Consider the following 13400-nt stretch of genomic DNA (forward strand, 5'->3'; position numbering starts at 1 on the left):
ACAATTTTTTCCACCTTCTCTTTCACCTATAGTTGAGGAATTAGAAGCTGACATTACACTCTAAGAGATTTTGCACACAATCAAATCCCTGAAAAGAGCTAAGGTACCTAGTCCAGATGGATTCTTCATTGAACACATTTCCTCCCTTTCTACATTTTTTGCTCCCAAATTATTAGAGCTTTTTAACTCCTTCCTTTTGAAATTCGAAGGCTAGTAGCTCCATCTAAGAAGCCTTTATTGTCATAATCCCCAAACCAGATCAATACATTATACTCTACTAAAACAAAAGTCCATTTGATTGATCAATTATAATTGCAAAATTTTTGCCAAAATCCTAGCATTCTGCCTTGATATCGTTGTACCCCTTCTTGTTAAATCTGATCAATCTGGTTTCATTAAGGGCAAACTTACTTCAAACAATGCCAGTATGTTTTCTAACATTCTTTCCCAAACTGGAAAAGCCATTTTAAATTTGAGGAATTGTCTCTACATGCTGAAAAAAACTTTTCACTGCATTAATTGGCAATTTTTGTTCATCACTTTACAATGGTTTGTCTTTGGCCTGAAATATAACTCATTTTAAAATTATCGCACTCCGATCCTCCTGCTAGTGTTTTTTTAATGGTTGTTGTTCATCCTATTTTACTTTGACAGAGGTACTAGGCAAGGTTCCTGGTAGACCTGGCACCATTGGCGTGGGTCTCCCTTCCATTTTTTGCCTTTACCTCCTGTGTTTTTGCTGTATGTTGGTCTCCATTTTTGCTGGTCTAGATGCTTTGGGCACTTTGCCACTGCTGTTCAGTGCCAAAGTGCAAGTTGTAAAGTATTGTTATGAATTAGTGATTCCATGATTGGCTTATTTGATTTACTTCCAGGCGCTAGTAGAGTGCACTGTGTGTGCCCAGGGCCTGTACATTAAATGCTGCTGGTGGGCTTGCAGCACTGGCTGTGCCACCCACAGTAGCAGCTTGTAAAATGTGACTCAGGACTGCCATTGCAGAGCCTGTTTGCAGTCCGGGACTGCCATGTCAACTTGGCAAGCGCACACCCTTGCGTGTCCCTAAACCTTCTCTTTTCTACATATTAGTCACCCCTAAGGAAGGACCAAGGTACCCCGTGGGCAGGGTGCAATGTAAGTGAAAGGTAGGACATGCCCTGATGTGCAGGGCATATCCTGATTCTGAAATACTGCCACTTTTGTTTTTCACTATTGGAAGGCTATCTGTTTCTGTAGGCCAGAATGGGGAGTTTGTTTTATAACATCTGTTTAAATATCTGACCCTGGGAACAACATAGTAAAATAAAGTTTAGGATGCCTGAGCTCAGAATGTTAAGATGCATCTTTTAGTGAGGGTATTCTTCATAATAGCTTATTATTTGATTAATTAACATCTTACAATATATAAACAGTAATTCCTATTATAAAATCCAATTTATAAAAGGTTAGAGAAAAAAATTAAAACGTGACACAACATACTACTCTTTTATCTTAAAACAATATGTAGGACTTAAAGTGCACTGTACTAATTGCATAATATATTCATCCTACGTTACGTTCTATTTGTTTTTTTGGTAGTCTAACTTAGCTCTCAATTGCATTAAAAACTTTACGAAAGCTGAGGTTAACATTATATCACCAGTATGAAGACATCTCATCAAGGCTTGTCTGCAACTCCTTATTCCTTGAGCATTAAAATGTCTCTTAAGGATAAAAATTCTTTCAAATTTCAGGTTCGGACATACACAGAGGAGGTGCGTCATGTTCTCTACTCCGTGTTTACATAAGCTGCAGGCCATCAGTTCCTCTGTTCTCAGCCATGGCATTAGATGACATGAAACCAGAAATACTCCAAAACTGGCTTTTATAAATATTTGCTTATGCTTTACGGACCACAGGATTTCAAGATACGGTTGAATTTTCACCTTGGTATAACCATTCATTAGAGGCCATGCATGTTTTCTTTGACCAGAAGTGATAAATATTTTGTATAATTGATGGCTTTTTTAAATGAATTTATGGTTATTGTCGTTTCCCATACCGAGTTCGCTGTTATTCGTCTATTGAAGCGTGTAGATATTTCCACGCCTGTGTTTTCCAGTTTGTATTTATTTCTTGCCAGAGTAATTTAGACATTTAATTTACAGTATCCATTTTTATTCTCTTCCAGACTTTCATAAATTAGCCTTTTTGAGCTAGAAGCTGATTACTTAGGGTGATTTTGATATTCTGTGTTTGAAAATACCACTTTTAGAAAGTAGGTATTTTCTTGCCTAACCATCCAGTGCGCCTCTGCTAGGGTTGTGAATTACATGTCTGGCTGACAGGGGCTGGAGAATGGCAGTGGCTCCCAAAGTCTGATCAGTCAGGGCTGGGCTGAATAGACCTGGGTTGCATTTAGAGTAGGGGGAAGATTTCCTTTTCACCTGAATGGGCCTGGTCTACCTTCAGCAATGCTGTCTCCACCTCCTGCCAGGATAATGCACCGGTGATGACCAAACTGGTTTTGGCTAGGTACTGACACACTCTGCCTTCAGAGAACAAATGATATTGGTGTATAGAAAGGGGGGCCCAGACCCCAGACTTTTAGATCACTTCTGGGAAATCAAGAGGAAACCTTTGACAAGGAGAAGAGCCGGCTACGCTGAGGAGGAATACTGCCGCTGCACTGTTTGCTGTCTGGGGTTGGCCTGCAGTGGTTGCTTGCTGCCGAGGAAAGGAGAAAAAAGACTTTGCTGTTTGTTATATCACCTGCATGAATAAAAGATCTCCAAGGGCTTGAAACCGAGCTTGCCTCCTGTTCCGAAGTCTCAGGGACACAAAGACTTCATCCCTTCTGTCTCTCTGCATCTGGAACTGCTGTTTAAGCTGCTACAGAAGGAAACTACAACACCAAAGCCGGGGTCACCGCTCGTGAAGAGCACAACTCACCATCCTGACTCGCACCCCTGCCCCTACTTGATCGAAGCCGGTGCTTCATCTACGCGAAGCTGATCCTCGACATGGGTGACTCCTGAATACATCGACATTGCACCATCGTAAGGAACCGCCGCCTCGCCGCCATTCATAATGTCACCTCCCTGACACAGTAAGGAATCAACGTCTCCCCTGCGCTGTAGTAAGGAACTGATGCATCACCTCCCCTGGGGTGGTAAGGAACCAACGCCGCAGGTGCCAACGAAGCATCACCTCCCCAACGCTGTCCACTGTATTTGCTTTCATCAATTCCAAGGTACTGTTCTTTGGGGGTCTGCTTGACTCCAGGCCAACACAGCGCACCTTGCGATTGGCACCATTCTTTCGGATTTTCATCAGTCATGACATCGTAATACCTCCAGGTGGAGTTATTTGTTGCTAGAGACTTTATTTGAGTGAATAACCTATTTTTGAGGATAATTTTGATACTGTATTGTGGATTTTTGTTGTTTGGTCTTGTTTTGGTTTAGTTGAAGACTACTTATTTTTCTAAACTGGTGTGGTGTCCTTTTTTAGTATTTCTACTGTATTACTGTATGTCTTCACAGATGCTTTACACACTGCCTCTGAGATAAGCCTGTCTGCTCGTGCTAAGCTACCAAGGGGGTAAGCAGGGGTTATTTTACGAGTGTATCCCCCTTATCCTGACTAGAAGCAAGGGCCTCTACTTGGACAAAGGTACCTACCTCTGCCAACTAGAGACCCCCATCTCTAACAGTGCCTAGAGGTTAAGATGATGTTTTAATCTACATGTCCAATCCTTTGACCTCTCTGGACTCTTTCATATAAATTAGTACATTATACTCTAGTATTTCTGAATATAAACTTAATTTCTCCAAAATTGAAATGGTACCATTGAACTCCTTTATTATCAATATGGAAAATTAAATACCTTAGTGTTTGGTTTTTCCCTACTATATCTAACACACTTAACCTTGCAACATTAAAATCCATAATAACCACATTGCTTTCAATTTGGTCTCCTCTGCATTTATCATGGTGGGGTAGACCTGATATTATCACAATGTTAATTGTACCATATCTGCTTCATACAATCTCTATGTTGCCTTTTAAGATTCCTAATTATTACTTTGCACAAATTTAGACTATTTGTGCCTAATTTCTATGAAATAATAAACATCCACGTATTGCCCTCTCTAATCTTAAATGGCCAATAAATTAAAGGAGCGTACGATTTCCTGATTTTAAGCTTTATCCCTCCTTTTTTTTCAATCGACAATTTTATGCTCTGATTACCGATTTCCAAGATTCACCCACACCACAATGGATTACATTTGAGCGATCATTACTGAAAGATGCAATTTATGTGTCTAACTTCACTTTTATATCCAATAACCCCATTTTAAAATGTTCTCATCACCTACTATATGTTATTATTCTCTGCTATTTTTGATTTTTAACAATGCCTTTTGTCTTCTTTAATTTGGTCCAATAAATGTCTTAAATTTCATCATAAATCTTATTATTTTAAACATTGGAAGGAGAAGGTATAAGGCTTGTTCAACAATTTGTGAAAGACAACTTTAGTGTACCCTTTCCACAATTAAAATTACAATATCACCTACCTAATTCCTTTTTAAAGGAGTATGACTTAATTTCTAGGGGTGGGCGGAACTTGCATAGTTCTAATCTGTGTAATTACACAGTGTCCTAAAAAATCAGCAGGATTACTCCATGAGCGGGCGGAAGTGCTCGTCAGCACTAGTTTTTTAACATCGGGGAGTGCAATGCACACTCTGCTCTGCAGACCAGTGGCCATTTTGTGTAAACTGCTTTCCTGTTCTGTCCATGTGCTGGGCCTGGATTTTAAATCTAATTACATTGTTGCATCCTCTCCTGATCCCACTCATCTACCGCTCATTCACCTTTACTTTGATAATGTGTGACTTTGTGTTTGTATAGTTTACGTCTTTGTCTTTTTTTTCTGTTTCTGTGACTTTTAATAATTTTTTTGAGGCTTTCCCTTTACTTCCTTAGTTCTTCCTTTCATCTTCTGAGTTCCTTCCTTTTCCTGTTCTACCAAGGGGTGGAGCCCGCACTATTGTTTCTGAGGTGGATGTGGCCTCAATAGGTTTTTTGTGCAGCGCCATCTGCCCTCCATGCTGGCAGCAGGCAGGGAGTCTAGGAGTGGGCACACCCTGTTGTAGCATCAACTGGTTTTGAGGAGGGTGACCAGTGTTTGCCCCTGCACACTGGGGCCAGTGTACCCAGCAGCAGTTGATGCACTGCTGGGCAGACATACTGGACTCGGAGCAGGACCTGCTTGATTTGCTGGGTGTCAAATTTACGGATCTCAGTGCATATTTATTTGTTGTGGTGTGTTCTGCAATGCTACTATTTTGTTTCAAACAGCATTCTCTAATCATACTCGTCAGCGCTTGCTTATGCTAATTATTTGAGAACCTATGCAGACTCCTCCGTCCTGTCACTAAGATAGTGGTATTAGTTAGTAATGTCAGTGAGTTAGCATTCTCTGGTCCTTTCTTTATGTACCTCATTCAGTCACAAGCAATTGCCCAAAGATATATAGTATGAGCATCTATGTATCAAAAAAAGGGAGACTGAGTTGGCCCATCAAAGTGGGTTGAGAATGAGTTGAGTAACACACAATATTCATGGCAATGCATTATTGGTTCCAAATGCAGTTTAGGTTTTGGAAGTGTGGAATATGCCTTAGGTTTAGGAAATGGGGAATAGATCAACTTGATATTAGTACTATAGGAGATCTGATTTAGAAAAGAACAATGGGCCTGATTCACAAAAGTAATCTGAGACAAAATCCTAACTTTACGACTTTTGGTATTCACAAAGGGCATTTAGGAGTAGTAAAGTTGGGATTTTGTCTCAGTTAAACTTAAGTTTTGGACTTAAGTTTAACTTAAGACCAATACCTTGGTTTAACTAGGACAAAGTTTTGGTATTAAGTATAAGTTTTGGTCTTAAGTTTAATTTAAGACCAAAACTTAACTTAAGACCAAAACGTAAGTTTAACTGAGAAAGTGTTTTGGTCTTAAGTTTAAGTTTGGTCTTAAGTATAACTTAAGACCAAAACTCAAGTTGAACTAAGACAAAATCCTAACTTTAATACCAAAAGTCACAAAGTTTGGATTTTGTCTCACGTTACTTTAGTTAATCGGGCCCAGTGTTACTGCATATTCCTTTGCCTTTCCAAATATTTTTTGGGCGATTAACTGTACCACTAACCTGTTTTTGTATCTTCTTTATTCCTTACATCAGCACCCATGCAAAAAGAGTGCTTTGGAGGCAGTTCAGGGAGTCTGGGGTGCCACAACCAGTGCCAGGGTTGGCCGATCTGCCAGCCTAAGGAAGCCCTCCTGATAGTATTAATATTATTCCCTAACTTTTACCTCTGCTCATTTAGAATATTGTTTCCTTTTTTTTTCTTTTACTGTGACTGTCTCCTTTTTTTCAAATCCTCTTCAATCTATCTAGTGGTTGTTAAACTCTTTTAATCTCTGCATTATCTGAGTTTTTTTCTATATTTAATTTGTCTGCAGCTGACTTCCTGCTGTCTGTAGTAGTCTGTAGCTTTTTCTGCTTTGTTAGTAAACTTGCCCTCTCCCCTTATATCTCTTGTGGACTGGCACTGTGAGTCTAATAGAACAGATTGTAGGACTGGTACCCCACTGTGAAGATTGCATGCCTGAGTATGCAATTCTATGCATGTTTTGTTAAGAAGGCTTTCTTTTCCTTGCTTAAGCTCAAACAGTAAAAAGAGAGAGTGGCCATGGTCATGGTAGTCTTCCCCTCCAATGTTGTGTTGTATGCATTTTCATTCATTTATACAGTAGAATACCAGCAGTTTTGTTGACAGTGCAGCATGTCTGGAAAATAGTATGAGGGTGGTCCCATTGCATTTGCCAACCAAGACCATATGCCCTTCATTAACCAACTATTCAACCCCTTCATTGTGCTTTAGCTCTGCTCCTCCACTATGAAAATATTTGGATGGCTTGACTATCTGGCTGTTCTAACATTGTCAACCAACAAAATGGCACAAAATTAAATTTCAGACAGAAGATAGTGTTACTCGAACTGCAGTGATGTATTGTGGTTGTATTCCATTTTAAAAACAATAATAAGGGGAGGGGTATATGGCATCTAAAATGCATAATGTTTTTTCTAGCCGCACAGACCACGAGTGCTGGGGCCAGTGGCAGTGCCAGTAGTGGTGTAGACGCAACTGCGGTTAGAGGGGGAGTCCCAGCAGATGCAGGGACAGGCAGTGGAAGTCACATTGTTTGCTTATTGACAATTATGGCTACAGTGGGGGTTGAGTCCTTCATGGTCTCTTTTATCTGCAATTCATGAGAAAAAAGCTCATAATTAAAGCAGTAAATGATGGGTTGGTGGAAAATGGAAAGAAAGATGGAAGGTTAAAAGAAAAGATGGGTGAAATGGTATATGAGTGAAATGATTCATGGGTAGGCAAAATGATGCGTAGGTGGGTTAAAGGATGCATAGGTGGATAAATGGATGGATGGTTGAAAGGGGATACTATGATAGGTGAATGGATAGATAGATGGATGTCTGGCTGAAGGAATTGATATGGTGAAAGACTTGAGAGAATCTAAAGCTTAAATGGTGGTCATCAAAGGGTGGATAATACTAGAACAATCAAAGGATGAATGTATAATTGCTAGACTGTAGAAACAAGGGCACTCTTGTGGAGAGGGCCGTGCTCACCTACTTCGCCATCTTGGTTTCATCAAAGTGCTGATGCAAAGTGGGGAGCGTTTTATTTCTCTGTCTAATTCCTTCACTCACTGCATTTGCTAAGCGAGGCAGATATATATCCCACCCATCATCATTCATCGCCTCCCTGCCCTGGCATTTCATCAGCAATAACCTAACTGAAGCATGGTTCAATTCGTCACTGCAGTGTTAGCTCTGCATTATGTGTCTATTTCAGCTGATGTGGCATTTACAAAGTTTACATTGCATTGCAAACTGAAAACAGGGTGTGTTTCTCTTCCCTTCCTTTGCCCACTCAGTCACCCCCTAATACTTCACTCCTTTATTATTTCCTAAGTTCTATCCCAGGGTATGAAAGAAAATTGAAAAATCCATTCTTGGCAAGTGCTACATTTTACTGGCCAAGTTATCATTTATATTTGATGACTTCCACAATGGATTTACAGCAAGCCTGTTCATGCCTTTCCCTTTCGACATTCGCCAACTATAGTGACTGACTAAGCCAAAGATTAGGCAGAGGGCACGGGATGATGACACCTCACTATTCTATAGCAAAACCTCTACCTACTCAGCCTAATGCCTCTATATTACCCTGCAGTAGATTAAGTGAACGTTCCTCTCATTACTGCCAAGCAAATGTATTTGTTGGAAATAATTAGTGGTGGAGGGCGAGGTCAGGGATTACGGTGGGACTAATGCCTGATTTTGCATCTTGGGGAAGGGATACTCTGTGACGAATGTGCCAAATACAATCTATATCTCGTTCCTTTCCCTGTACTGCGGTGCATCATTTCTCCCCAGCTGCAGACTGCAGAGAGAAGCAAAGTACTTGATGTGCTAGGCAGCATCCCTCCATTAATTTAGCACAACAAGAATTCTTGTACTCCATAGTGAACAATGTCTTACTCATTAATGAGAGCACATTTATTCTTAATTTTCCACATTAAGAGTTTGCTTAATTTTTCACTAGAAAATCCTTTTAAAAAATTGTTCTTCTAATCTGGCGATGAGTTATTCTGTCTTAATTTCTTTCAGCAAGTCAGTGGTTTTGCCTTTGTATATTAGGCAATGCAGGTAAAAAAATGGCCCTCTGAGTGTAACTAAGTAATCACATCAAATTCCAATGGCCCTAGGGGACCAGCAATGTACTGCTAGTGTGCCACTATATAATTTTAAATAAGTGCTTTGAACAGAGCATTGTTTACACTTTATTTTTTCTCTTTTTTTCTTTTTTGATATTGCTCACCCTGCTGGTCGAACACTCACACTGTAGGAGATAGTAGATCAGCTGCAATGGCAAAGGCTGGAGGCAATCAGTGTTGAATTCCAGTGGCTGGTGGTCCTGAAGAAAGAGGATAATTGAGCAGCTGAGTTATATATCAAAACGTTCTGTCATCTACGTTTGAAAAATACAAATTATGGAGGAGTGAAAAGAAATGCAGGCTGCGTATGCTGAGACAGGCTGTATGGAGTGATAAGTGCCTGGATACCCAAGCAATGTCATCCCATTGACCACTTGAGACTGAACAGGAGCAGTATTAATAAGACTGAACAGTAGCAGAAACACCTGGGTTACTAGGAGAATGCAAATGGAGGGCAAAAAGAACGGGTGTTTGTTTGTTTGTGGTCACTCAAAGGCTTGAAAATGGTTGGTGCACTGCCAAAGTTGGGGTATCAGGAGGGAACATTTGAGGGGAAATGAGATGGGGGTAATGTTTGCTTAGAAAAGGAGACAAAGGCACAGAGGAATACAGATTCTGGACCTGGATGAGGGTCAAAAAGTCCATGCTAAAGTTTACTGTACAACCCTGACCACATCTGGTACAGACTGGTCCCCTATGTAGTTAGTGAATCAACATAGTTCTAAAAAATGATGATTGTTAAAAGAACAATGATACTCTATTCACAAACTGTGTGGTACGTCTACATTCTACTCAAAATGTCCATCTTTGGTGCCTTGCTGATCCGCTCCTTTAAGGTAAGCAGGAGTGTTATGGGGTTTTCACCTTTCATGCAGGAGAAGAAGAGGCCTGCAGGAGAAGACGAGGCATGCAGATTGCAAAACAGAAATTATATTGTAGAGCCAAGCTTCCTGAGTAGTGCACCAACAGCCAAGACTCAGAGATAGAGCAAGAGCATAGACTGTTGCAATCATTGATGGCAGATTCATTAATTGAGAAGTGAGAGCAATTTACAATCGAAAACAGACAAGTAGCTACATGTACCAGGCTGATCAATCTCACAGTCATCATCATAACATTTATCTGAGTGTGTGCATGGTGTGATGATGTGGCATCACAAGTTTGTTTCCAGTTACATGCAACAAGCCATCCCGACCACAACCAAAAAGAGGAGTTTCACATTTGAGCCAGCACACACACTTAGCAGCATTTCCCAAATCAATGCACCTTTCTCCAGTCCACAGAGCTGAGTAAGCCTCAGAGTCGAGTAGGCCTCAGAGTCATCATTATATTGGGTTCCCTTTGTAGTCAATACACTTGATACCTTCTTTCTTCTGGCTGTTGCGATACTCCGACATTGAGTTCTTCCATCCTCCTCCTGACCCCCAGTAACAAATCAGTCTGACTCCATCCCGAGACCTGTAGTGCACTGCTGTTGAAGAACAAGAAGAGAGAAACATAATTTTTATATTTTGTGTAGATTTGTATTTGTCAACTAAAGTGACTAATCTGGTCTCTGAAGAACCAGAAAAAAGGAGTGGACTCTGCAAGTAAGGGCCAATGACGTTCAAGAAAAATTATCACCCATTGGGTCCCTAACATTGCAAATCCTCAAAATCAGGTCTGCAAATTATTAGTTGAATACCCTCCCTCACTATCTGCCACCATGCAAATCATCAATCATCATGCAAAATTCCTTAATAATATATCACTCATTGGTGCAATAGTTAGTTACCTGTTCCAATCCCAGCATGGTGGTACGTAGTAGGTACACAAATCTATCTTCTCTTTGATGCAAGGAAAATATTGAAATTTGCCTGTCTTGTAAATCAAATTCTCTTTACTGGGGCAGCCCTGGTAGAGGGTAATAAAAGAAAAATATGCATGGGGGAAGCAGGCATTGTTTCCAATGTCCTTGAAGGGAATGGCGAAGATACTTTCCTACATAGTGGTCCAACTCGAATCCAGGCATATATGTGCCTAAAATTGGTGGGGCTGCATAAGTCAGACACAAACATTATGTTCCTCTAGCTATATCTATTTTCTCTTTTTACAAAGCAGTTCAGCAATAAATAATTAAAATGTTCTGTGGTGGCCTACTCTCATTCAACAAAGTCAAGTTTATCTTTAAAGGTGCACTGTACACATGCTCGTCAGGCACACTGGCTACTGGACAAGTCAGACACGTTTTATTGCCAGCCTGCTGAGCTGTGGCCATTGGTGCATCTTCTCATACCAATACACTGATGAGGTTTGATCCACATATACTACTCTTGGGTCATCCAGATATCACTTGCTCAACCTCCTTTGCCTTTGCCTATGCACAGGTCTTAAGATATGCATGTTGTAACCAATCCAATGCACATTTTGGTTGATTGTTGTATTCCTGTTGTTGTTGCAGCCAGTGTTATTCTACTGGTGTTGACTGCGGTGAGGCAACAGGACTGCCCTCTCTGGAAGTTGAAGGCGGCACCCCACAACGTATGCCAGGGGTGGGACTCTAATTTCCTGCCATTCTTCTTCCAGATCTCTAGCTTGCTGAACAATCCAGGTCTTGTATTCTGAAATATCCACAAAAAAAGGAATGAAAGTGGGCAGTATTTTTTTGTACCATGGATCAAGTATTGTGGCACAGATGCACTCTTTGGATAACACAATGTCTCTCTGCAGCCTTGAATTATCAGCCAAACAAAAGATTAAGCTCTGAACCAAAGTATGTGCATTTTTGTTTACACCTACAAAGCTTTCTCCCACAATTTTCTACTGGTTCTGTAGCTGATGCAACAAGGAAATTGCTTGGCCCATCGTACAGTCCTCCTTTCGGACTTCCCCTGTGAAAATCTCAAAAGATCAGGCATATGACTATGCCCCATTTTTCCATCACAATGGACATGTTTTTCACAGATGTGCCGCCTCCTCTTTGACTGACATACTCATTGATTGATTTGTACTGCACAAAGAGACGTTGCAACTCTTAATAGGTTGAGGGCCAATGCGTTAGTATTTCCTGAATGAGGATTTTAACTGCTACCCTATTTTCAAGCTGAATGATCCTCAGCTGCTTCCACGGTTTAAAAGAATGGCTGTAATGAGTGCAGATTATTCTAGAGGTAGTCAGTAAGTTGCTGACTATGTCTTCTGTTTTTTAGAAAGTCCTGCACAATGAGGTTTATGCAATGCGCTGAACACAGGACCTTAAAAAAGCCACCATCTGCCATGGCCTTAATTATATTTCTGCAATTGTCCGTTGCAACAAATAAAAATCTGATACCTCTGGGTCGCAGCCATTTAAACAACTTGCTGTTTATGATGATTGTTGAAGTATGGGATTTCTCCATGACAAAGATGGCTACAATTGCAGTCCGGTGAATGCCCTTAAAACCTTCTTCAGTGCCAAGACCTAGAGATACCTGTTGACTAACCCCCACAAAAGAGATCCAGTGTGTAATGATACACATTTAATCAGTGGCTTGAAAACTGGTCCACATGTCTGTCGTCTGGTAGCTAGTGTGAACAACACTCTGCTTCAAAGTGTGTCCAACCGATTGCAGCTCATTCCAATGAAGCACCGGAAAAGCAAGTCTGGCAAAATAGGTCCGGCTGGGAAGATTCCATTTCAGGCAGATGGCCACCACAAGTTCTAAAAACCCCACTCCTTCCACTAAAGAAAAAGGGAGGAGATCCAGCACTAACATTTTATCCAGCTACCCATTGTACAAACATGCCATTTGGTTGCTTTCGTAGGGCCCCCCCAACCTAAAACTTTTCATAATAGTAGCCTGGAGTTTTTTTCTTTTGTGTTATCACTGATGCAGATGACTTTCAGAGATATTAACAACAAAAAGCCACGGGTCTCCTACTAAATGAGCATACACAGACAAGTGAACAGCGCAAACCAACAAGCTAGAACAGGAGAAAAAAGTCCTCATTAAGAGGACGGAATCCCATCACCCACCGAGGTGGCATGCTTCATCATTTGGGATCTCCTCTTGGCTGCAACCTGGTGCAGCCAAGGAGCTACAACTCCTTGCTAGGGTAAAGGAGGAGCTCACAGATGTTTTAATGTCATCCTAGGGTAAGATCTCCTAAATTTGATGGAACATGAAGCAATGAAGTGGAACTATGTGATGCAGTGTATATGATGTAAGAAATCTAAAATTGGCTACCAGGATACATACAAATTTATTAAATATCTCATGGTGTCAAAGGTTAAAAAGTTGTATACGCGTGATCCGAATAGATGTGTGATCGCGTGGGTAGAGTATTGCTGAAGGGGTCTACGTGTTTCAGCCACTGGTGATCATAAATTGATCATGGCTTTCTTCAGGACTAAAAAGGTTTACTACTGCAAATTTACGTGAGTGCTAATGTCACACAATACCAAGAAAAAGGAATTATTAAGAATGATACAACCTACGTATACCTGTGTAGTGCGTGTAGTAAGAACTACAGGGATACGTGGAGAACACCAGTATTAAATCGGGGGACCACCAACCGCTCCTGGTAAC

This window comes from Triturus cristatus, chromosome 7 (genome assembly GCF_964204655.1).
Source record: "Triturus cristatus chromosome 7, aTriCri1.1, whole genome shotgun sequence".
In the NCBI taxonomy this organism is placed as follows: Eukaryota; Metazoa; Chordata; class Amphibia; order Caudata; family Salamandridae; genus Triturus; species Triturus cristatus.